The sequence below is a fragment of the Trachurus japonicus genome, chromosome 24 (assembly GCF_045865225.1).
Source record: "Trachurus japonicus isolate A0001 chromosome 24, Traja_1.0".
NCBI classification, from domain to species: domain Eukaryota; kingdom Metazoa; phylum Chordata; class Actinopteri; order Carangiformes; family Carangidae; genus Trachurus; species Trachurus japonicus.
In genome coordinates, this window is record NC_140930.1 from 3907451 (window position 1) to 3933799 (window position 26349).

General features: G+C 41.1%; 2 long non-coding RNA genes across 2 annotated transcripts in view; one reads left to right on the top strand and one right to left on the bottom strand.

The window, feature by feature from the left end:
• The window catches only part of LOC146961169 (uncharacterized), a 125340-nt gene extending 110395 nt beyond the window's left edge, over positions 1-14945 (bottom strand). The window contains exon 1 of the long non-coding RNA XR_015035193.1: positions 14915-14945. This is a non-coding gene — a long non-coding RNA (uncharacterized LOC146961169). The remainder of the gene's footprint in view (positions 1-14914) is intronic.
• LOC146961175 (uncharacterized) lies at positions 10126-26161 on the top strand. The gene is made up of 4 exons (XR_015035190.1): positions 10126-10168; positions 14050-14134; positions 23611-23684; positions 25854-26161. It is a non-coding gene; the product is annotated as an uncharacterized LOC146961175 (long non-coding RNA).
• The last annotated feature ends 188 nt before the right edge of the window (positions 26162-26349 follow it).

Consider the following 26349-nt stretch of genomic DNA (forward strand, 5'->3'; position numbering starts at 1 on the left):
ATAAATAAGTGAACAAATTATTGAGACAAACAGAGAAACAGGTAGAGTTGTCTCTCTGCTGGTGATTAGTGGCTGAAAAAATCCTGTGAGGGAGGAAACAGTGAAGAGCAACAGCTGCAGCGAAGACGATGAGTTCACTGACACTTTGACACATTATTGTGTTGTTTGTTTTCACCGCTAGTAGTCGAGGTAGATCGGAGCCAATCAGGAGCCTCCGTGGGCGTCCACATCATCATTATCATCATCGTTTCCAAAAGGTTTTCCTGAAAGTGTCCGACGTCTAGACGATAAACACAACATCAACAACCCTGGAGTTTTTCAAAGTAAAACGTCTCCAGACCTTTTTTCTTTCTTTTTTTTTACAGCGGTGATTAAACGTCATGTTTGTGTTTGTTTTTGTGTTTGTGTTTGTGACACTTTGGTCCAGACTTCTCTGCGAACGCTGGACGGAGTCGGATTTTAAAGCAGATAACAGCGGCACGGCCGTTTCGGCTAATGCTGTGTTCAAGGCAGGCTTTTGAAACCGTAAGTTACAGCTTCAAGTCACAACTACGACTTGGTAGCGTTCCAGGTAACCCGTAGCTCGTGTTTTTACCGTCCTGTTGTCTGTGAAAGTTCCCTATAACGGCCACTCGTAACTTCCGACCCGTGAACTCGTACCAGATCGAACTGGTATGACTTCACAGGAAGGAAAAACACAAAGTACGAGTTTCCTTGAACGCACCATGAGTTAGCAGCCCCCGCCCTTGTCAGGCATCAATTGGTCCTCGTGCTACGTCACCACATTCACGCGCATCCCTTGGCTGCACACACAGCCCTTCATGCCGTTCTCTCTCCTCATTGGATAACACTTGTATCCCACAAGGAAAATTTTCTCCTCGGGTTACAGCAGAGCAGAGTGACGGAGAGACTCGTGTTTAGGCTGAAATACTTCATGTAAGTGATTGCTGACGGAAAATAGGACTATTTAGGACTTATATTAACAAAAACATTCCACTGATATCTGCTTTAAGACTTTGGTACTTAACTCATTGGCTGCCATTGACGTCTATAGACGTCAATCTAATTACAACCGTTCACTGCCATTGACGTCGATAGACGTCAATTGCGTTTTTCAACGGGAAGGGCTGGAGGACGGTCTGGCGGAGCTTGTCCATCAATATCAGGCTTGTAAACTAGTGTAATGACGTGTAGTTGCCCTGTAGGCCCTGTAGGTGGCAGCAGTGCCCTCTTTGGATGAGAGATCAGCATTGATTATGAGAAGAAGAAGCGAGATGACAAGAGATATGCTAAAGAAACTTAGCTAAAGAAACGGAGCCTATGTGTTCCGCACGTCGGCACATTATGTACCGTGTGTGTCGCGGTAGTTCGGAGAGGAAGAGGGTCGCGATCGTGAGAAAATGACGGAGATCATTGAAAAAGACACCGACGCTGGACACCGGCGATCAAGCCGGGCCGATGGTGAGAATCAGCAGCTGACGGTGCGTCACCACAGACCAGAGCCCAGCTCAACTGACGGCTCGGTGGACGTGACCCGACCGATTCCGTCCGGATCAACCAGGAGCAGCAGAGACTCGTCCCCACGCTCCAGAAAGACATGAAGGTAAGAATATAATACATCAATGGTAAAAATAATAAAATAAACTAACTTGCTAGCGAGCTAACTTTTACTGCTTAGAGAAGGGCGGATCGCTTTGATCGGAAATGTTAAAAAAAAAAAAAACTCCACATCACACTTGACTACATCTATAAGAGATGTATTTTTATGGTAATTCTATATATTTCTATAATTTACAGGTGGTGGATCGAGCAGTGGTCGACCATGGGGCAGAGGTCATGTGACAGCTACAAACGTACAAAAAAGTTAATGCATTTTTACTGATATTTGTAAATAAATTATTATTTTGCCATCAAAAGTCCTTTCTCAGTGTTGTTTTTGTTGTTTTATAGAAGGAGAACACTGTTCAGATGTGTGAGGTGTCACTAAAGCAAAAAATATCAACGTCAAAGTCACTGTTCTGCTTGACATGTTTCTTTCCACAAAAAGCTTGTTTTCTCAGTGTTTTGGTCAAAAACTGCTGTTTTTGGCGAAACCAGCCTACGTTCTACTGCTGTTTACAAAAGAACGGAAAAAGGTAGAAACAAACTTTTTTTTTCCTATTGAACAAAGAGAGTTACTCTTTCTCTTGGTAGTTTCGGTGTTTATATAGTCATAGAACACAATGTTCTGTGGGTCTTATAAGATCGTTCAAAATGCTCTAAAACGGCTGGCAGTATGGGCGTCTCTTTTCTGAAAATGGCTGGCAGCCAATGAGTTAACAGGAAGTGGATCACCATCACCATGGAAACGATCCATAGGTTCTGATAGGACGCTTCGATCAGAGATGGACTGGTGCCAATGATTTAGTTGGAGAAGCGTAGTTTTAACCCTATGTCACCATTTGTATCAAATCTGATACATGAAAATACGTGAGTTTTTCAGACCTCTACATCCTCACTGTGATTTTTTTTCCTGAAAAACCTAATGTATACAATCAGATACATGCAATGATCAGACAAACCACCAGGATGCAGTTATTTATGCACCAGCAGGCCTTCACTAGGGACATCCAATATGGCCGCTGTCAGTCAGTGACCCAAATGAGTTTTCTCATGGATATTTTTGCCAATTTTGAAAAAGTTAAAGCAGAAGTGAGCGATCTGGTTGTTTTGGCTAACTTCTTGTCAGCCGATGGAGTTAGCAGTCCCCGCCCTCGTTCCTACGTCACCACATTCACGCACATCCCTTGGCTGCACACACAGAGAGGACCGCCCCTTTATGCCGTTCTCTCTCCTCATTGGATAAAGGTTGTAGGATACAAGGAAAGTTTTCTCCTGGGCTTACAGCAGAGCAGAGTGACTGACAGACCCGTGTTTCAGACCAAACACTCTATAAGTGATTGCTGTCGGAAGATAGAACTATTTAAGACTTATATTAACACAAATATTCCACTTACTTCTGCTTTAAAGCAGATATCAGTGGAATGTTTTTGTTAATATAAGTCCTAAATAGTCCTATTTTCCGTCAGCAATCACTTACATGAAGTATTTCAGCCTAAACACGAGTCTCTCCGTCACTCTGCTCTGCTGTAACCCGAGGAGAAAATTTTCCTTGTGGGATACAAGTGTTATCCAATGAGGGGAGAGAACGGCATGAAGGGCTGTGTGTGCAGCCAAGGGATGCGCGTGAATGTGGTGACGTAGCACGAGGACCAATTGATGCCTGACAAGGGCGGGGGCTGCTAACTCATGGTGCGTTCAAGGAAACTCGTACTTTGTGTTTTTCCTTCCTGTGAAGTCATACCAGTTCGATCTGGTACGAGTTCACGGGTCGGAAGTTACGAGTGGCCGTTATAGGGAACTTTCACAGACAACAGGACGGTAAAAACACGAGCTACGGGTTACCTGGAACGCTACCAAGTCGTAGTTGTGACTTGAAGCTGTAACTTACGGTTTCAAAAGCCTGCCTTGAACACAGCATTAGCCGAAACGGCCGTGCCGCTGATATCTGCTTTAAGGTAAGAAAAACTTGAAAATTGTTACGGAAACTTCAATAGGAATAGTTACTGCATTGATGCAAAGTAAAACTACTTTGAACCTAACATTAACAACACGGTTCTACTATAAAATAAGTTATGAAATATTGATAGCTCACAGCTGATTGGCTGCAGGTCATAGTGGGAAGTTGTGATTGGCTGACGACTTGAATGAGAGGGTGGAGCTTATAGATTGTAACAGGAAACAAGATGAACCTCCACTAAACTTCTTCATTACACTTTTACCTGATGGAAAAGCATTGACCTTTAGCCCATTTTCAAACATTTAATTTCCAGAAATTTCCATCAATATGAGTTTGTTCTCCTCTGCTGAGTCATGATGGTGAACTCTTCCTCCTCTTCCTCCTCCTCGTCTTCGTCCTCCTGCCCTGGCAAATGAACACCTGTCGGCTGGTTCAGGAGGAGGGAGTGTACGCAGCTGATAATAAATTGTCCAATTTTGGTTCCTTCCCTCAGACAGAAGCACGGAAAAGTGAGTTTAATGTCACCGTATATTACCTTGGCAGGAAAAAAACAAATGAGATTAATGGAGGCTTTTGCTTTTGGCCCCAGAGGGAGCGAGATAAAGTCAGATTCTCCAAGTTAATGGAGGTAATTATCCTGATGACTCGCTGCAGTTTACGTCTTCATATTGGTGGATCTCTGCCCAGATGAAATGTTATTTCTTTTTTACTGCCTTGATCTTTTCTTCTCCCAAAGAGACACATTAGTTCAGTTTGCTGTTACTTGGTGGAGTTGTCTTTGACGTTAATGATTGGCAGTTGAGTTCCAAACATACTTTGTGAAGTTATCTCTCCTGCTCTGACACGGGGCAGAAGAGGATAAATGAGGACATTAGTTTTCCTCCCTCAGATTTAACATTCCTCATCAATCACACTGTTTTTCTCAAGTCACAGATTTTTTTTTGTGCTTTTTCTTCAAATCCATGGGATTACAGTTCATCTGTTGAACAGTTACACCATTAAAAAAGCAGATGGTGGGATTTACTGAAAAACTGTTGATTCATAAAATAAGTTTCAGTTAAAAAAAAGAAAAAAAAAAGAAGGTGCAGATGGGATCGATCCTGCAGGATGTCAGCGTCCGGCTTTGATTTGTTTGTGTTAATAAAGCAAGAAAATATTCAGACCTTCATTTTTGTGCACATTTAATGATGCAGAAGATTCAATATTAGATCAACAGTTGTTGTGTAAATGTTGTCAACATCTTCAAACCATATGTAAACATACAGCACATGTGCAAACAAACGTAAAGAGGAGAGGCTTCTAAAAACTAATAAACTATCCGTTGACTTCATTCAATAATTAAAAAAACAAACATTTAAAACTATTTGAGATAGCAGGCAGAGAAAATGTCACTAAAACTTTTATTTCCAGCAGCTGTCGGAGCAAAAAGAAAATGGAAATGCATCAAAACTCATTAATGAAAGGATGTTTTCTGTACTTTCAGCTTCACTAATTAACAATTTTATTACAGCTACTTCAATCAATAAACTTTAAATGTCAACGTGACGACAGAATAAGGTCTTTTCATATTGTTGATGTTTAACTTGGAGGAAAAAAAACAGGCTCTGTAGGAGTAGTACAACAATGTATTGATTATGTTTTAACAAAACAAGTACTATACAGTATCTGCTGCACATTAATGTGGATTTTAAACATGTGCAAAACACAGATATTGGATCAACATACTTAACTGTACATAGCATTCATACCAAATCATTTAGTACTGTATGTTCACCATATGTGTGTTCTGTGTTTTTTCTTTCTTCTCCTCCTCCTCATTCTGTTCTTCTTCCATCTAAACTCTTTGGTTCCTCCTCCTCCTCCTCCTCCTCCTCCTCCTCCTCCTCCTCCTCCTCCTCCTCCAACCCTTCTACTGCGTGGGGCTGCAGGAGGTGCAGGTCCAGAGGAGCAGACAGTTGAAGCTCCTCAGACAGACACATCGGATCAAAGAAGAAGCCCGTCTCATCTCCTGCCAACTTGGCCGAGGACCCTGACGGCGTCGTTACCTGCTGCGGTTAACGTCTGCTTGTGTCTGATTGGCTCGTGTAGTATATTATCCACCTGAACTCTTTTCTTTATTGTCTTGTATTATCTTATGTTCTTCTTTGTGCTTTTTCTGGATTGAAGAAATGTGTAAACTATAGTGTCCTACTTCACAGGTTCTATATTTTGCCTAGAAGTAATCTGACTTGTCGCCATGTATCCTGAGACATGTGTTTCTTGTCATTTACTCTTTTCTTGTGGGTCATAGGGATACTTGACACTGTATCTATTTTTAGTTAGCCTGGTCAAGAGGTTAAATGTCAGAAGGCATAGGTTAGATTCTGTTTTTATATCCTGTCTTTGTCTGACCATCTTGGACAGACATATCCTTATATTGGAAAAAGGTGGAGTTTTAGAAAATGTATATAAGGTTTGGGGTTTAGTCCAAAAGAGAGAGATCTCATTTTGGCACCAGAGATGCTCCACGATTCGGCATTTTTGAACACTGTTCTTCTTCTTGTAATAAACTATTTTTGAATGCAAGTGAAGACGTGTCGGCGGTGATCCCTTCTTTTCATCAACACATCAATATACCACATTCGGTTGGCAGGTGTGTTTATTCAAAGCGTCCATATATACTGTAGGTACACAACAAGCACACGTACAGTGTAGGCTGGGGTTGTAGTAGTCAGAGGTCAAACTCTAGAAGATAGCAAACACATCTGAAAGTGAAGGGTGCTCAGGTTTCCCTCTGACACATGTGCGTCACACCTGGATGAAGCAGCAGCAGCAGCAGCCTGAAGCCTGAAGCCTCAGACTCTGGATCAGACCTGAGCCCTTCCTGTATCCAGGGAGATTTCACAGACTTAAGTGTCTTCGCCAACAAGTGGAGAAGTAAGATCTTCTAATTGAATGATAACTGGTCCGTCAGCCAGACTCTGTTCACACCATGTGATTCTGTGTTGTGATAAAATATCTACAGCTCACTGTTTCATAAAACTCATTAGTCTGACGGACAGTTGAACGCAGCATTAATCATCGTTGGATGCTGGCGAGGAAACAGATACCCGTGTTAACGTCTCACAGACGTGTGTATCATATGGTAACGCCGTGCACAGACGCATTAAGTTTATTCAATGACTTCCGGAGTCTGGCCGACATGAGGCGTCCATATTTGTTTGGGTTTTTTTTTTTTTTTACGGTACCAAATCAAATTTATGAGACGTCTCAGTAAAAGAAGCTGAGCCTCTCGAACGCAGCACGACTTGAACGTTAACGTTTACAAGTCAAAAGGCGGTGATTACGTTGACTGAGATGCGTCTTGACGTTGGGTTTATGCTGCTTCAGCGCCGGTGCCACCCTCAGGACGGATCAAAGAGTCACGCGGCCGTCTCGCCATTTTTCATCCAGACAACACTTGTGTTTTCTTTTTTCAACTGCAGGCTTAAGATCATTACATGTTCACGAGGCCTCCGGTCTGGCTGAAGACACGCTACGCTCTCCCTCTCCCCGAGTGTTTACCTCACTGTGATTTCTTATCCACCACCTTTACATCCAGCTGGTTCCACTCTGATGTGCACAGACCTTTGATCTGATATCTCTAATTGGAAAAAGATGTCGGGGGATGACAGAAGAGAATTAAACAGAGTCTACCGTGGCACACAGCTCGGAGCTGAGCTGCTTTTTAAAGAGCAACCACGGTTTTCCCAGAATTTGTCACGGCCGCATTTGCACAGCTGCAAAACCAGGACGAGTTATTTACCGACACGTGATACAAACAGGGTTTGTGACGGGACCGGACACGATGACAAACGGTAAACGGACACTCTGGAGCGTCGCAGCTGGCACCGACATGGAGGTGGCTACGATGTGGTGGGGAAGAACCAGGCAGGATAAGCTGCTGTAATGTGGCTCAACATCGGAGTCTGACCTGGAACCAGGACATCAAGCTGCAAGGAATCAATAATCTGATGCTCATTAACAAACGTTATTTTGCTATTAGATCCTAATAGTGTAGAAGTCTCATCAGGCTTAATGTTACTTACATGGTCGTCATCATCATCGTCCTGTTGCTGCTGCATCTGGAAGCTTAAAATGGCTCCAGTTGACAAACCGATTGACACCTCTGATCGGTTTCTTAACAAAACATGGTTGAAGTAATCAAAAATGCAGCTACTGTCTTTTTTTTTTAACTGTTAGCTTCTTGGCTAGCTTCAAATACTGGATTCTCCCTTTAGCAAAGGTGCTAATGCTACTATAGCCTGCTAACAGTTGCTAACAGAAAAATCCACATGTATCTTCCCAATAATCAGGGTTAGCTGAGCAGATATCGTGGTTAGCTTGATATTATAAATGATATTGATAATTTACATGGATTTACAGAGATTGAATCATGGATTTATCTTATTATTGTTATCATCATGTGAAAAACAAACTTTGCGTCTCAATTTGAGAGCAGAAGGACAAAAGTAAAGACGATTTAAAAACAAAGTTTGGAGGTTAAAATGCTCAGTTATCATTATTTTCCATTGTCTCGGCAGAGGTTTTATTGTAGAGGACTTATATACAGACATAAAAAAGTACATACAACACACATAAAATATAAAATATAACATATGCTGAGTGTTAGCAGCAGGATGGACTCATCCATGTTTATCTCTCTAGAACATAAAACTTCATTTGTCTTCTAAATGTTTCTGCTGTGATGACGACAAAATCCAAGTCAGACAGGAAACATGAAAAGGAAAAGCAAAAGGAAGGAAAGCCGGAGGGACACTGCGGCTTGGTACAGATGTTCACCTGTTTACCTGTCTCATGTGACATCACAGGTGCAGCAGGTGCAGGATAAACGACAAGTGACCTCGCAGCAGGAAGTGACTGTTTCCTGGAAACACGATGTAACGATTAAACCAATTAACCCTCTGACTTTGACAGACGGTGATGAGACACGGCTCGTTTACCTCAGAGTGATGAGGAAACGATTACACCTGAGGCAACGAGGCAGCACACACACACATAACTACACACACACACTTGTACACTCACGTCCGTTAACATCCTCCAATTATCTCTGCACACTCTGTATTATCCTGCATTAAAGTCTCAGGATGATCACTCTCCCTCTGTCAGACTGATTGCTCAATAATCCACACCACTCTTTTCCAAAGTCAGGAGGGGGTGAGGAGGGGTGAGGGAGGGGGGGGCAGACTTTTGAAGATAGTGGGAATTGTTACCATCTTGAAGCTGAGACTGATTTTTTCTCCCCTCCTCAAAGAAAACCAGGCGACCACATGTTCTTGTTTTCTCATGTCAATGTCAAAGCAATTATCAAATTTACATATTTCGACACATGTGCGGTCGGCGCGCGCTCTTGGCGTGAGGTTCCCGCGTTGTTAAAGGTACGTTCGTTAACGGCCGAGGAGTCCTAATGAGTGACATCAAAGACACGTAGGGTGTGTTTGTTTTTTATCACATCTGTGTGTCTTTGTCTGGGACAACACGGTCGTGGGGTAATTGTTTCTAACTAGCGTCTTTCCCAGATCTCATGAATCACTGGCTCTGGAGTTTTTTTTTTGTTTGTCGATCCGTGGCTGCGATCCCACGACTCTGCAAGATGTTAACGGGTTATCATCCCTCCTTTTGGTTTTTCAACCACTAACTCCTTCACAAAGAGCTGAAGGGCACCTCAGCAGTGGGAGGATCATTCTGTTGAGTTTACATGGCCTCTTCTGTCCTCCAGAGATTGGACGTTGTTGGGGCAAAGCCAACAGGAAGTGGAATGTGACGACTTATGACAGAGAAACAAATATTAGCATCATATAATTGTAGATAATACTTAAAAACTTTAAACATCACTGCTCGTAAGCTCCTATCCTGATGGTATGTTTCTTAAATGAACAGTTTGAAGTCTTTATCTGGTCTTGAAATGTTCTGGATTTGGATGACGGACGATCAATTGAAGCAAAAGAAGCTTAAACTGGACAGAATGTAGTTGTGAGTTAAGGATAAGATGTTTTTCTTATCTAGCTCACATCTTTTTTTCCTGATTAACTGTCTATTTGAGAAAAAATGAAGAGATGTAGGAAAGATTTTTCATCCTGATACTTCATAAGAGCTACAATGGATAATTCTGGGAAATCCGGGAGAGGTTTGGTTGAAAAACAGAGGGTGAGCACTCAGGATTCTTCTGTTAACGTCTCATTAAATCATTCTCTATTGGTCCTCCCATAGACCAATAGCAACAAAGACTGTTACAAGAAATCTAACAAAGTGAAAGTGGTGTAAACCTTCAATTTGATAAGTTGGGGGGGAACAGGAAAGACGTTTGTAAAGGTCTTCCTCTATCATCCTCTTCCTCCTTTGTGTTTCTGCAGGAACATATGTTCAAATAAATGTTCCATAAAGACAAATCCAGAATCTATAGTTAGTCATACAGAGAAACAGCTGGACGCCAGGTGTTTCCAACTTCCAACAACGTTGAGAAGAGTCGAATCTCAGTGAGTCTCAAGTTTCTACATCAGAACCAGGACTGACCTCATACAGGTTGGTGAAGACACCTGTCAGATCGAGACCAGCTTTTATCAGCAGGTAAATGTGAAGACAAACTGTGCACATGTCTCATTCTGCACCTCTGGACTCACCATCTGCTTATAGCAACCCATGCTAACTGGTAGCGATCCAGCTAGCAGCACCTCCCTGGTTAGCTCAGCAACCACAACCAGACCTCAGCTATTTACTAGTTACATCAGCGAGCCGCCGCAGCTTCATGAGGTCAAGTGGACAAACCTCTGTGCTGTGGCATATTCTCTCCCGTTTGTAGCCTACCGCGTGTCTGCAAATCACTGCACACATCCACATAAACAAACACACTCCGACCAGATGAATAAAAAAAAATGCTGCTGCGATTTTCCCACAGTTTTGTGTTTGAAGGGTTCTGCAGCTGGACGCTCAGGACCTCCGAGTCAGTGTGGGACAGACATGGCTTTTACACGAACAATATGAGTCACGTTTCTAAAACAAAGACAGGGTCAAACAGTAGGCAGACGCCAGATTTGTTCTGGGAAGTCTTCAACCCTGAACTGTGACCCCTACTTCAATCCAGTCTGACGGAAACAAACTAACAAATACAACATCATCATCAACACAGAACAGATCTGTTCCTCAATATTAACGTTAGCTATAGGCTATCGAACATTGGTTAAACTGAAACTGCAAATGTTTTGGCGATTTCTTGTTATATTTATCATCTTTTTTACGTAGCTACTAGTCCTGAAGAAATATCAAACTTTTGTTCCTTTACTCACCAACATCTGTATCGAGAGGTTTGAAAGACGTTCAAGTCTGTATCACATCTTTTCTTCTACTTAACCGTCCTGTTGTCCTTCTGGGTCAAATTGGCCCAATCTGTTCCCTTCCTCCATCCTTCCTTCTTTCCTTCCTTTCTCCCTTCCTTCTTTCCACAATCCCTTTTCTCTTCCTTCTTTCCACAATCCTTTTTCCCTTCCTTTCTTCCTTCCTTTGTCCTTCCTTCTCCTACCTTCCTCTTTTGATCCAATTGACCTGATTTGTTCCCACCTTTTCCTTCCTTCTTCTTCTTTCCTTGAACGAATCTGTTCCCTCCCTCCATCTTTCTTTCCTTCTTACCTCCCTTCCTTCCTTCCTTCCTTTCCTTCATCCTTACTTTCTCCTTCTTGACCCAATTGACCCAATCTTTTCCCTCCCCTCCATCTATCTTTCTTTCCTTTCCTCCTATCTTTCCCTTTGTCCTTCCTTCCTTCTTTCCTTTCATCCTTCCTGCCTTCCTTCCTTCTTTCCTTCCTTCTGGACGGTTAAGTTACCATGCTAAGCAGACAGAGAGTCACTGCACCTTTTACACAAGTCAAAACTAATTTCGAAGTGCTTCCCATGCGATTGAAAGAAAAAACTAAACTGGACTTTGTTTAACACACTAATGTTAATGCAATAATCAATGAGAAACAATACAACAGTAATACATGACAAAATGAAGTAGGCTATAAATGCTAACACTTAAAAAACTAAGGCCATGAGTGAGGAGTTTTAGTGTGAATTGTTAACTTTTATTATGTCTCTGATGATGAGGCTGTGGAGGAGAAGAGTCAACTTGTCCTCCAGGCTAAAATATTTGAGCGGTGTCGGCCTGCCGTGCTGCTGTCAGGACTCTCTCCCCCCACGGTGACAACCTGGACAGGTGACTGACGACTCATCAGATAAAACACTTTATGACCTTGGATTTATAATCCACATTCATTAAGTGTGTCTCATTGATTGACAGGTCACCTTTTTTTTATAGACATGAGCCAACGCTGCAGGTCAGGTTTCCTCTGCAGCCTCGCCGTCACAACCAAACTACGAGTCTCCTGATGATTTTCCAGACTTGTAACAACAGATTGAGTCATAATAACCACCTATGTTGTTCACTAATTGCATAGAGACGTTGTATCTGTATTTGTGTTTGCACCACAGAGCCGCATGATGGATCGTGACGTGCAGAAGAAGGTTCAGAAATAGGACATGACCTAAAAATAAGCATAAAAATTATCATAATTACATCATAATGTTATCAGATAAATCATGTTGCATCATTGGGAAACATTTAAACTGAAGTTGAATCACAGAAACGCAGGTTGAGGCCGATATCCGCTGTGTGAAATTACGCAGCACGTCATCACAGAGATAATGGAGATATATGCAGGCTTTTATTTTGGTGATTGATCGCTCTCACATCTCATTATTTCTCATTATTATGTGGTGTTTTCACTGACCCTGTTGGCTAAAAAATGAAAACTCCTCATCATACACATCCTGTATGGGAGTGAAAACCCTTATGAATTTACAGTAAAGGAATTTCCTTTCAAAATAAAAGACTCCCTCGCTGGGGAAGCCTCCCCCACCGTCACCAGAGGAAGTTAAAACACAGCAGATGCTACTTGTTTCACATAAAATACGGGAACATGTAGAATAAAAGGAAATAAACTTAAATCACAGAGACAAACCAGATCTTATATTTTATTTATAGGCCTCGTGCCGCTGCTGCTGTTTCACAGAGGTGTTGATTCAGCTGCACGTTGGAGGATGTGAACTGTGTTGGATCACACACATGAGTGTTTTATACTATTCAAGCCACTCTCATTGATATCAATAGGGTGGATAAAATAATAGAAACACCTGTGAACAATCACACAACATGCACCATCAACGAGGGCAAAGCCTGAACATATCTGATACACTGCAAAAACTCAAAATCTTTCCAAGAATATTTGTCTTATTTCTTGTCAAAATGTCAAATTTCTAGTCAAAGCAACCACTTTCCACTTAAAATAAGACTCATCACCTAAAAATTATTTTTTTTTAGATCATTTTCACTTGTTTCAAACACATTTTCACTTGAAATAAGTAGAAAAATCTGCCAGTGAAAGCACGTTTTTTGTGCTTGTAATTAAGAAGAAAAACTTGCTCCACTATCAGATTATTTTAAGTGAAGATATGCTTGAAAGAAGTAAAACGTGTCTAAAAACAAGCTGCTTTTTAATGTGATGAGTCTTATTTTAAGTATAATTAGATTTGTTTTGACTAGAAATGACATTTTGACTAAAAATAAGACAAATATTCTTGGTAAAATATTAGATTTTTTGCAGTGTAGGACATGAAACCTCCCAAATAATAGTTTCTAATTGATAATCTATAAACCCAGGGAACTTATTTTGAACTTTTTTATATAATGAAGTGATTCATTGATTGGAAATTTGATTAAATCCAGTGAACATTGATAAAAACAGCAATACAGATGCTGAAAAGTGAAAGTATTCGAGGCTGAGCTGCAGCAAAGTGAAATATGACTTAAAGATGGAGGCCCCTCCCTCGTTGCTTCGCTGCTCCATGTCGTCCTTGCACTCTGGTGTCTGCAGCTGTGCACCAGGCCGCCGCTCCCCAGAGGGCATCGCCATGAAAGAGCTGTTTGGACGTCAGCTGTCATCACTTAAATACTGTTAAGACACACGAGCGACTAAATGAGGGTAAAGCGAGGAATGACGACCTCTGCACGCCGCCTCGCTCACACTTATATCTTGCACACACGTGTTGTGAAGGTTCATCGGGGGTGAGGAGGAGGAGGAGGAGGAGGAAGAGGAGGCCTTATCAGCCCTGTGAAGGTGTTTACACCAAAGAGGACACCTGTGTGTTTACAGAAAAGGTGTTTCCTGAAGTGAAGAACAAATAATCTCTGAAGTCGAGATGAAAGATAAAAGCGTCCAGATAAAGAGGAACAAATGTGGCAGGTGTTCACTGAGACGTTTTATTCCAAAACACTATAAATCTGCTCAGAAAAAAAAAACAGAAATATTATTGTTGTTCCATGAAGAAAGTGATCAATTTAAATTTTTTAAAGTGACTCAACGATAGACAAAGGACTCGTAAAATGCGACTTTCTTTTGTTTTTTGGGGTTTTGCAGATGTCTGAAAATGATGCATCACTTGCAACCACTAACACGACCTCATGTTGCTCTCAAGGAATATATCCAGAGAACACATCTGCAGGTAGACACATGTTTTATATTAAAGCTTCTTTAGATGTTCGTGATAAAGCTCCATACAGTATAAAGGTAGATGTTTGTATTAAAGCTCCATACGGTATAAAGGTAGATGTTTGTATTAAAGCTCCATACGGTATAAAGGTAGATGTTTGTATTAAAGCTCCATACAGTATAAAGGTAGATGTTTGTATTAAAGCTCCATACAGTATAAAGGTAGATGTTTGTATTAAAGCTCCATACAGTATAAAGGTAGATGTTTGTGTTAAAGCTCCATACAGTATAAAGGTAGATGTTTATGTTAAAGCTCCATACAGTATAAAGGTAGATGTTTGTATTAAAGCTCCATACAGTATAAAGGTAGATGTTTGTGTTAAAGCTCCATACAGTATAAAGGTAGATGTTTGTGTTAAAGCTCCATACGGTATAAAGGTAGATGTTTGTATTAAAGCTCCATACAGTATAAAGGTAGATGTTTGTGTTAAAGCTCCATACAGTATAAAGGTAGATGTTTGTGTTAAAGCTCCATACGGTATAAAGGTAGATGTTTGTATTAAAGCTCCATACAGTATAAAGGTAGATGTTTGTGTTAAAGCTCCATACAGTATAAAGGTAGATGTTTGTGTTAAAGCTCCATACAGTATAAAGGTAGATGTCCATGTGTAGTGTGATTATAAAGCAGCTCTAGGTTCTATATTAATACTGTGAAAGTATCAAAGCCTCAGTCCACAGAGAAATGCACACAGCCTGTATTCAGAAACTGAGCCGTAAAACCAGCCGTCAGGACTTCCTGTCACTTTGTGATGTCACAACAAAGCCCCGCCCCCTCACCACCACCTGGACCCACCATCCAACAACAACTCTTTGGTTTCTCTGAGTGTTTTATTCTGAAATCTGCTCTGTTTTTATTGGATCAACTCAGAAAACAGTCAGCCAATCAGAAGAGAAGCTCAGAGCCTCCTCCTCTCCTCTGATTGGCTGACACCAACCTGTTGTTTCTAGAGCTCCAGAGAGAAGCTGAGAGAGGAGATATCACTGATATGGTTTTTAGATCTACTCTGAATCAACCCTTCAAAATAAAAGACAGATAAGAAAAGTGAAGAATATTTGTCATTTCAGTTTGGGTTGTTGAATAAACCCCCTCTGGTTTTTCAGACTCTGTTACATCTGTGTGGCACATGAACAGCTGGTCCGGGATCAGCCCAGTAGGACGACTGTTTGTCAGAGAGAGTGGGTTCGTGCAAACAAACACAACCTGAGTCACTCACAACAGGACAGTTTGTTTAACCGTCGTCCACTGATCTGAGCCCAGCACAGTGATGATGATGATGGTACAGTATGCATTAACGTCTCGTACATGTAAAATGAACCATTTAACGTTTAAACATTACATCTCACATATTCATTTGTTCTTTTTATTGGGCAGACCGTCTGAAGATCATGTCTTCAAACCAAAAGGGAGAGGAGAGAGAAGGAGGTTGTCAACTGGAGATGTCATCATTTATTTACAGGAATATAAAAGACATAAATGTCAGAAGTATCATAAAAAACTTTGGTGACATTTATTTGATGCGTTTTTTATACATAGTCTGACATTTTTATGAAACATAACATTACGTTAAGTACAAAAGTCCTTCAACATTTAAAGCTCCATATTTTTTACATTGTTATTTATTTTGAAGTCTTGGTGTGTCAGCCAATCAGAAGAGAGGCGGGTCTGAGCCTCTCTTCTGATTGGCTGACTGTTTTCTGAGTGATCCTAAAAAAAAAAAAAAAATAGAGCAGATTTCAGAATGAAACACTCAGAGAAACCAAATGTTTGATGGTGTTTTCCAGGTGGTGAGGGGGCGGGGCTTTGATGTGACATCACAAAGTGACAGGAAGTCCTGACGGCTGGTTTTAAGGCTCAGTTTCTGAATACAGGCTGTGTGCATTTCTCTGTGGACTGAGGCTTTGATACTTTCACAGTATTAATATAGAACCTAGAGCTGCTTTATAATCACACTACACATGGACATCTACCTTTATACTGTATGGAGCTTTAACACAAACATCTACCTTTATACTGTATGGAGCTTTAACACAAACATCTACCTTTATACTGTATGGAACTTTAATACAAACATCTACCTTTATACTGTATGGAGCTTTAACACAAACATCTACCTTTATACTGTATGGAACTTTAATACAAACATCTACCTTTATACTGTATGGAGCTTTAATACAAACATCTACCTTTATACTGTATGGAGCTTTAATACAAACATCTACCTTTATACTGTATGGAACTTTAATACAAACATCTACCTTTATACTGTATGGAACTTTAATACAAACATCTACCTTTATACTGTATGGAGCTTTAACACAAACATCTACCTTTATACTGTATGGAGCTTTAATACAAACATCTACCTTTATACTGTATGGAGCTTTAATACAAACATCTACCTTTATACTGTATGGAGCTTTAACACAAACATCTACCTTTATACTGTATGGAACTTTAATACAAACATCTACCTTTATACTGTATGGAGCTTTAATACAAACATCTACCTTTATACTGTATGGAACTTTAATACAAACATCTACCTTTATACTGTATGGAACTTTAATACAAACATCTACCTTTATACTGTATGGAACTTTAATACAAACATCTACCTTTATACTGTATGGAACTTTAATACAAACATCTACCTTTAGGGGCCGTGTCCACCAGACGCGTTTTTAGCGCTCTGGGCGTCAACTTTCCATACAAACCCTATGGAGTTGGGCGCTCAAAGCGCTCAGTGCCCTCGGCGGTAAAACGCCGTCGGCGCTTGCTTCTTTTTGTCGCGGCGCTCAGAGCGCTTTGAGTTGAAATCTGCTCAACTTTTAGAACAGCGCCACGCTCGTTGTCACTTCTCCCTGCACTGACCAATGGGACATACGCGACCGACAGCAACACAACCGGAGACGTGGCTCGGTTTATATCATGACCCACACTTGTATTGAAGGTAGACCGACCTCAGGGTCCATGTCAAAAGCTGACGCTGTGTATTTCTGACCCTCGTTGTAGTGTTTACATAAACAAGGCAGGAACACGTTAGTGTCGGAGGACTCGTTTTGTAACTTAGCAACAGCGGAATTCTAACGAGGAGGGGAGAGAGAGCGCTAAGCGCTGGGAAAGCAGCGCTGTGAGCGCTGTCAGTGCTGAAAGCGCGTCTGGTGGACACGGCCCCTTATACTGTATGGAGCTTTAATACAAACATCTACCTTTATACTGTATGGAGCTTTAACACAAACATCTACCTTTATACTGTATGGAGCTTTAACACAAACATCTACCTTTATACTGTATGGAGCTTTAACACAAACATCTACCTTTATACTGTATGGAGCTTTAATACAAACATCTACCTTTATACTGTATGGAGCTTTAATACAAACATCTACCTTTATACTGTATGGAGCTTTTAACTAGGCCTACTACATCTTGTTGATATATGGTTGTCATGGTTAATCATGGAGGTATGGAAATCTCCAGCAGCTGAATCGGAGCAGGGTTTTCCTCTGTGAAGTCTGTTCCTGTTTGTTTGAAGCCTCTTTGATTTCGCAGAAACTATGTAACGACACTTTGAACCGAGAATTGAAAAACTTTGAGGAAACTTTTGTTGAGGTTTTTTTTCTGTCGGTGGGATCCCTATGATATGACCGCCGGCGCTCTGTCGTGCCGCCTCGTGGGGCCGTGCGGTGGTAATGGAAACAAGGCGAGAGACCGAGGAGCTTTCACCAGCAGAAGACGAAAAAAAAAAGAAAAAGAAAAAGTCCTAGAAAGGAATGAGGGAGGCATTAAGTTTTATGTGTTTTGTTTATATAATTTCGAAAAGGGAACAAACAGAGGAATGTGAGTTATGCTTTAACAACATCTGGAAACTTCACATGTCATTCTTTTTTTTTTACCATTTATTAGAGTGATGTCATTATCAACAGAGGATTTCCATCGACTCACAGCTGCAGGAACAAACACTGACGCACTCTGTTATCAAACTCATTCACTTCGGATTAGTTCTGTCTCCTGTGGATGTGAAACAGGAAGCAGGGACCCGTGCAAAGATCATATGGGCTCTATATATACGTAATGTCCTTTACACAGCAGGAAGTCATTATCTCTCATCAGGCTGATTGATTTCAAACATTCATTCACATTCAACACATTTTTATCAGATTTTTTAGTTGTTTTCATCTTTCTTAATCATCAGATCACGAGAAAGCCTGTTGGTCCGATCTGTAATCTGTAATCTATAACCTATATCTGATCTATAAACTGTGTTAACGGGTTCAAAGTTGTTTATTTCACTCTCTCTGTGTGTTGTTCAATTTTCTCAGTCTGGATCAATTAAAGAGTCTGAATCTGCCGGAAACTGGACTGGATGAATTCTTCGAGTCCAATAAAAGAGAAAGTTCTCGTGACAAATGTTGATTCGCTCGTTTCTTGTTTAAAGTCTGGTTCTCTGTGTGTGTGTGTGTGTGTTTATTTGTTTGCTGCTGTTCTCTGTTAATTGCCGTGTTTAATAACGCGTCTCGTTCAGACACGTCTTGGCCGGACACGAGGAAAACACTCATCAGTGCCTCAGAAACCAGTTTCCAGATAAACACACACTAGACTCTCTCCTCTCTGCTGCTGCTGCTGCTGCTGCGTTCAAAGACTGTGGAAAATTAGAGCGTCCACCAATACAGACATCAAACTAATTACACAGAGGTTTGAAGGAACACTGATGCTTTTTATTCCACTAAAGTCAGTTGAAATGTTTATTTTTCTTGAGGTTGCCAAATATTATTTTGTCTGTAAATTAGGCGATCAGCTTCAGACTGATAAAGGTTATTGATCGCCCACTTATAGGGATCAAACCTGCACATACCACTGGGCCAAAGGACCAACTCTGTCAAACAACTTGGAGTTCCTCTTTAAGATCAAGTGACCTTCTGACAGGAGCAACGGGTTCATCATCAGAGACTGTTGATGACATCACGGCGGAGGAGGAGGTGGTGGTTGTTGTGGTGGTGGTGGTGGACCTCGGTCGTCACGGTAACAACAACAAACAGAAGTGATGGGATGGCGGCAGCGGCGGCGGTGAAGGTTGTGGTCACGCCCCCACGCGGTTCAGGGCACAAAGACAAAAAACGAGTGGAATCAAGGAATCAATAAGACGGTTTGTCCTGAAGGCTGCAGCCTCGCCGTCGCCGTGGTGACGGGGATCAACAGGCATTTTGTGGATATTGAAAACGACGACTTTTGGCTCCATGTTTCTTTTTTACCTCCTCCTCTTCTTCCTCTTCTTCTTCCTCTTCATCTTCATCCGGCTTTAGTGGATTGTGTTGTTTCTACAGTCAAACAGCATCACTTCCTCCTCCTGAGCTCCCATCGTCGTCATCATCATCATCACCATGGCAACTAGAGGTCACCTAGAAACAACACCTGGTCTGTTTGAAACCAATAGACAATCAATAATCAACTGATTGATTGAAATCATCCAAGGCTGAGCAGGCCGCTCATCCTCCTCTTCTTCCTCCTTCTCCTCTTCCTCTCGCTCCTCTTCTTTAACCTACTTCTTCCTCCTCCTTTTATTCTTACTTCTTCTCCTCTTCCTCTTATTCTCCCTCCTCCTCTTCCTCCTCTTGCTGCTTCTCCTCTTCTTCCTCTTCCTCCGCCTCTTCTTCTTCCTCCTCCTCTTCCTCTTCTTGCTGCTTCTCCTCTTCTTATTCCTCCTCCTCCTTTTCTTCTTTCTCCTTCTCCTCTTCCTCCTCTTCTTCCTCCTCTTGCTCCTTCTCCTCTTCCTCTTACTCCTCCTCCTCTTCCTCCTCTCCCTCCTCTTCCTCATCCATCTCCTCTTCCTCCTTCTCCTCTTCTTCCTCCTCCTCTTCTTCCTCTACCTCCTCTTCTTCCTCTTCCTTCTTTTCCTCCTCTTCTTCCTCCTCCTCTTCTTCCTCATCCTCCTCTTCTTCCTCCTCTTCCTCTTCCTCATCCTCCTCCTCTTCCTCCTCCTCTGTCTGATTTGACGGTGACTCATGAATGGACCAAATATTTTCTTTGGAGTAAATCATAGAAACGATTAATCAGAGATCGTTTGCACATGACTGTGAATCACTCATTATAAATAAACTTGTGCGTCGTCGTCGTCGTCGTTGTGTCATAAACATCAACGTCACCACTTTCGTCTCATTATCAAATCATGCGTGAATTAGCGAACACACACATTTTCATCGCTCGGCTGTAAAAAAAAAAAAAAAAAAAAAAGTGACCGTTTGACCATTAACATTACGACGTGTTCGGTTATTACCCAGGCTCCTCGCCGGCTCTGGTTTCCATGGCACAAACCCACAGTTTTGGTTTCTGGAAAACTTTGTGATCTTCCATAAAATTCAGAGCAGCAGAAAATTATTCAGGCTGAAGTGAAGTGAAGCCGCTCTGTGGTCGGAGAGAGAGAGAGAGAGAGAACAGGTTCTTCTGCTCCACATTTCATTAACGACTGAGGAGTGTGAAGAGTGGAGGAAAAGTTTTCACCACATTTCATCATATCTGACTTTATACGAGACGACCTGCAGCGTGCAATGGGATGGGATGGAGCATGGAGGTGAGGTGTATTATGGGTAATATTTATCATGTTCCCAGAGGATGATTTAATGTTAATGTGCATTCACACCCACTGAGCAGTTTATTAGAGGCCACGACCCGACGTCTCTCAGGCCCAGGATGGAAGAAATATGAATATTATCAGAAGAAAACAAAGAATAAATCACATTTTTTTAGTCAAATGTGTTGAACTTTCATTTTTGGTTGAGTTTGGCAGCACCGGTGGACCAGAGCGGTAGTGTTTTGTCTGAAAGAAGAAGACCCCACACAGCAACAACTGACCTGTTGATCTGCCTATTTAGTGGTTTTACAATCAGTATCTCCTGGTTCATGGTGTCATTGGGGTGAAACAGTCTGAAAACCTCCGACCTGTTGACTTCAGGCCTCAGCCCGTTACAACGTTTTCATGGTGTTTGGTCTGAAACACGGGTCTGTCAGTCACTCTGCTCTGCTGTAAGCCGAGGAGAAAACTTTCCTTGTATCCTACAAGCTTTACATAAGTACTCGGTACTTATGTCCATTGTATGTATGTCTGTCACTGCTTATTGCTGCTTATATGTCTTGTTACTACGCGGTGCACTTTTGCCCAAGACGAATTTCCCCTTTTGGGGACAATAAAGTTTATCTAATCTAATCTATCCAATGAGGAGAGAGAACGGCATAAAGGGGCAGTCCTCTCTGTGTGTGCAGCCAAGGGATGCGCGTGAATGTGGTGACGTAGGGACGAGGGCGGGGACTGCTAACTCCATCTGCTGACAGGAAGTTAGACAAAACCACCGGATCGCTTACTTCTGCTTTAACCGGGTGTTTTGTTTTGTATTTTTTACACGATATCCTGTCTGTTCTGCTCTGCTCCGGTCCGGTTGAAGGCCGATGGTCGGTCCGGCCTTGAACCAGGCCGTAACAGAACCAGAACCAGAACCTGGTCCTGGGTCTGAACCCCAGAGTTTAAACCTCTCCGTGTTGTGTTCGTGGTCGTTGGACGTTCAGCTCCGTTGCTCTCAGCAGGTTCCACCACGTTCTCTCCACTTTCTGAACGTTTTGATACCAGATGCTGGTATTTACAGCCTCATTAGAGTTTCCTTTGAACGTCTCATCTCGTCTCAGTGGAAACTAAAACCTCACACACACACACACACACACACGCTGCTGCTCAGACGCCTTTGTGGCTCCACTGTTATGTAACGACAGTGTGAAGGATCCTGGTCTGAGGTCATCAGAGGTCAAATCTGACACGAGCTCCTGTGTCACATTTACAGCCATGAAATTAAAGATATTAAAATTACACATAAAAAGTGAAAGATTCTAAACCTCACACATCGTTTCATGTTTCATTATTATACTCTTACAGCTGCGTAACTGAAGTAGACTAAGAGATATGTGATGTTTATACTGTGTCAAAATGAAATATTCTGATATTGTAAGATACTGGATTGTTGTATTTTCATGAGCTGTGAGCCAGAAATGATCAAAATTACAACGAGAAGGAGAGTAGAAGTATAAAATCCATAAATGAGATCAATCTGAAAATGATTTTATTATTGTGACCAGTGAAAAATCACAAGCTTTCGATCATATGTCATGGTCCTCATCTGCATTGAAGATGTTTGAACTTTCTTCTTTTTCTTGAGTCGACTCATTGGTGTAAAACTTGAGTTTTAATCGTCTTGACCTTGAAAACAGCAGATGACAAAATAATCTCCCTCCAAGATCCATTGAGTTGCTGCTCTGGAGCTTTCAGTCTTCAAACATGATCTTCATGAGAGGATGAAAAGTATGTTTTTTTGCTTCCAAAGTGCAGAACTGTCATGGTTTGTGACTCTCGTCCCAGTTTAGTTCTTGTTTTAGTTTGAAGTACAGTGTCCTGTCCTCTTTTGATTACTTTATATGTTGATTGCACCACTTGATTCTGTTCCACAGTACCTGTTCTTGTCTGGCTCTGCATTTTGGGTCCAGCTGAAGAACAATAGAACAATGATAAAATAAATAAATAAATAAAACAGGAGAGAAGCTGTTTAACGTCTAAAAAGGTGATAAAGACTGAAATTAAACATGATGGAGAACAGACAGGTGATGAAATAAAAGTAAAAACCAGGAAACAGGACTGTGTGTGTTTGCTGTAACATGTTGGAAAGACAGAGTGAGATAAAGTTTTGTACGTCCGCCATAAAAATAAGAAGAGAAATGAAGAAATTCTCTTGACTCGCTCTGGTGTCGTCTGATGTTTCTGTAAAAAAACGGGAAATCTATAAAAAATAAAAAATGGCTGTTTTCTTTTACAACTTGTTTTCAGGCTTCAAGTTAAAAAACCATAAAGTGATCTCTAATTTGCAGAGATCCTCCTCTGAACAGTAAAAACAAACCACTGCACGCTGTGAAAGGCCCAACCAGTCAAACCATCTCTTATTGTCAGATTCTTCCAGGATGACTATGGGATGTTTGAACCGAGGCCTCGAGCTTTGGGGCGTGGACGGCTGATAAAGACAAGATTTGTTTGTGCAAAACCTTGTCCATTAAAAGTTCATGTTTGCAGCACTGACAGCAGAGACATGAGGGAAAGAAGCAGCTGCTTAGGGCCCTTTGACCACTAGGGGGCCCCTGAGAGCAATTATGATTAAGGCAGAGGTTGTGATCATATAACGCAATTAACAGTGGTGAGTATTCCTGCAAATCCACATCTTGACTTCAGGGTGAGCTCTGTACAATGTGGCTTTGATTCCTATATTGAAAGGGTCGAACCTCGGCAATGCCTCCAATGGCGCTCTCAGTCCACTGTCGGCTACTTTTGCTGCTTTTTTGTTTGTTGTCTGTTGTGTTTTATAAATTTTTCTTAGTGTATGTTTGTTGTTTCCTTTCTGCAGCTTCATCAGAGGCTGAAACATGAAGCTCCAACGGATGCAGTTCCTCTCCTGACCACTAGAGTGAGTCTCCAACAGTTAGCCAGTCTGCATAGACTCGACATGGTAAAATAAACATGTTTACAGCCTGGTACAGAAACAGTTTTCGTCTCTACAGATCATTTCCGTGTTTATCTTTGATTAAAGGAGAATTCCGGCCATTTTTAGTCTTTATTACGATTTACTAAATCATTCTCCTGATGGTCAGCCAGTGTTGGGGGGGAGCAAAAAACGCGACTAAAATCGATGCAGCCAAACCGGAGTTACACCATGGCGACCCGGCGCTAGGGATAGCACTGGGTGACCATCAGGAAAACGATTTAGGGGTCAAAAATGGCCGGAATTCTCCTTTAAGGCTTAAAATTCTGCATAATTGTGGCCTCTTTTACTGACAGGTGAGTGTTGTTGAACTTCTGTGTATCTATCGCTGTTTACTGTTAATATGTCGTCCTATATATGTAAAGCACTCTGAACTGCTTCTGCATGATATGGTACTATAGAAATAAATTTGGACTGAATTGAATTGTATGCTACCAAGCCCTTCATCTCTGTATTAGCCGCCGGGAGTTTAGCAACATCGGATGCTGCCAAGATGGCGGCGGTGGAGCAGCTCACTCTGAGCCTCAATACTGCTCATGATGTCACAGAGGCGACGCCCTTCTGTATTGACATGGTTGTATGGTTTATACTGAAGCTTTTGTTCAGAGGCTCTAACATAAAGTTAGTTTTAGTTGAGTTGGGCTCTTGGGAGAGGAGGGAGTGTGAGTGATTTATGTGTTTTCACTAGTTTCTGGAAGCAGTGGAGGATGTTTGGTTTGATCTCCAGACTGATCCCTGATCTGATCTTCACCCTCCTCTGCTCTGCTTCAACCGCTCACACTTTAAATCTTTATTGCTCGTTGCGGTCTAGACGCTGATCGAGTGATTTGCGCTAATGAACGTTGAGCCAAAGCTCGGGGTGACTGAGAGCTGCAGTTTCCTTCAGTCTTATCTCTGGTCTGTCTGTGATAAGGTCGTTGTGCAGATTCCTGGAGTCGAGGAGGGAAAATAAATCAAATCATTAACAAATAAATAATTAAATGAATCCAAACTGTGTTGAGTCACTGGGAGAAAGAAAAACTCAGCTCTGTCTGCCCTCGTGCACAGTGATGTCAAACTGAAAATACTTTTACATAAACTGAAGCAAGTGAAGCAACACTGAACATTTAACATTTAACATACAAGCAGCACTTTTTTAAAAGTCCCAGAGGAAACATTTCTATATTTAAACTTTAAAACATGAACAAACCTTATGCTTTAATAGTGTTTACAGTTCTTAGTGGAAACAGGTTTTCATCACCTCAACTAAAGCCTTTTTCATATATTTATGTTGAGCAGAGTTACAAGGTGTCGTGTTGTAAAGGGAATGAGGATATTACATAATTCAGATTTATTAGATCCATAAAAACAGAAACATAAAGGGAGAGGAAGTCAGCTCTGTAAACATTGTTTACATCTGCAGCATGAATTCGCTTGTTGAATTACTGACTCAGTGTTAACTCAGGACAAACAGGTGAGTGACGAGACCAAGGGAAAATAATAATTCACAAGTTAAATGATGCTTAACATGGTGTTAAAACATTATATAATTAATTTCCTCTCTATACAGATTGATCGATCTGATTGAGTTCATGTTATATTATGTTTTGTGATGTTTCTTTAATGTTTATTTGGTTTATTTCTGCAAAGTATTTCATTTTTAGGTCAAAGACACCTGAACCTAGTCACACGTCAAAAAGATTGGACAATTCCTTCATAGTAAAAGTTTATTATAGGTTTATATTATAGAAAATCTTAATCTGATCTTCTTAATCTTCATATTTCTCTTTAAAATATAGAAGAATATAAATATAAGCACTTTAAATTGGCCAAAACTTTCCACCATCTATATAGTATCTCTGTTTTCTGTCAGAATTTGTATTAGGCCTTTAGTTTAAAGTAGCCTTCTTTAAATCACATTTGTTGTTGCTTCCTCATTGTATTCTAATGTTTTCATGTATCTTAACTATATTAACATTTAGCATTTCAATCCAGTTTAATGCATCATGTAAAGGTCTGTATGTTTATATAGAATCCATTGAATTCAGTATGCATTGATCTGGTACGTTTCCTCTTTTTGTTCACTTCTATTTAATCTTACATGACATGAAGCTGTTTTTTTTTTGCAGCTCTGTCTCATGGTTCTGCTGCAGGAAGAGGAAAAGTGAAATCACATGAGTCAAACATAAACAAACCCAGTGAGATATTAGTGGATCTGATGTGTCGGCGCTGACAGAAGCAAAAGGTCACTAAACACTAAACTCCACAGAGCAGGATGTTCCCCTCAGACATTAATTATTCTTCCATGTGGAGACGATTATTGTTGGTGAGGCAGCGAACAGGAACGTCCACCATCAGCTCTTTTTTAAATGAGCGACTGTAGTGAATCTACATTTTGTAGCTCAGGCATGTTTAAAAGTGAGTAAACAGCTCCGACTAACTCTAATTTGTGCTTCAATTTAAATTTTAATTATAATTTCATGACTGTTTTTTTTTTTAAATCATTTTATTGCTGTTCATATTGCTGTTTTATCATTTTTTGAAACACTTGGATACCAACTGTCTTCGTAACAAAAAGACACACCAAAAAACATCCAAATACCTCCATGCTGCTCGTATGCATTG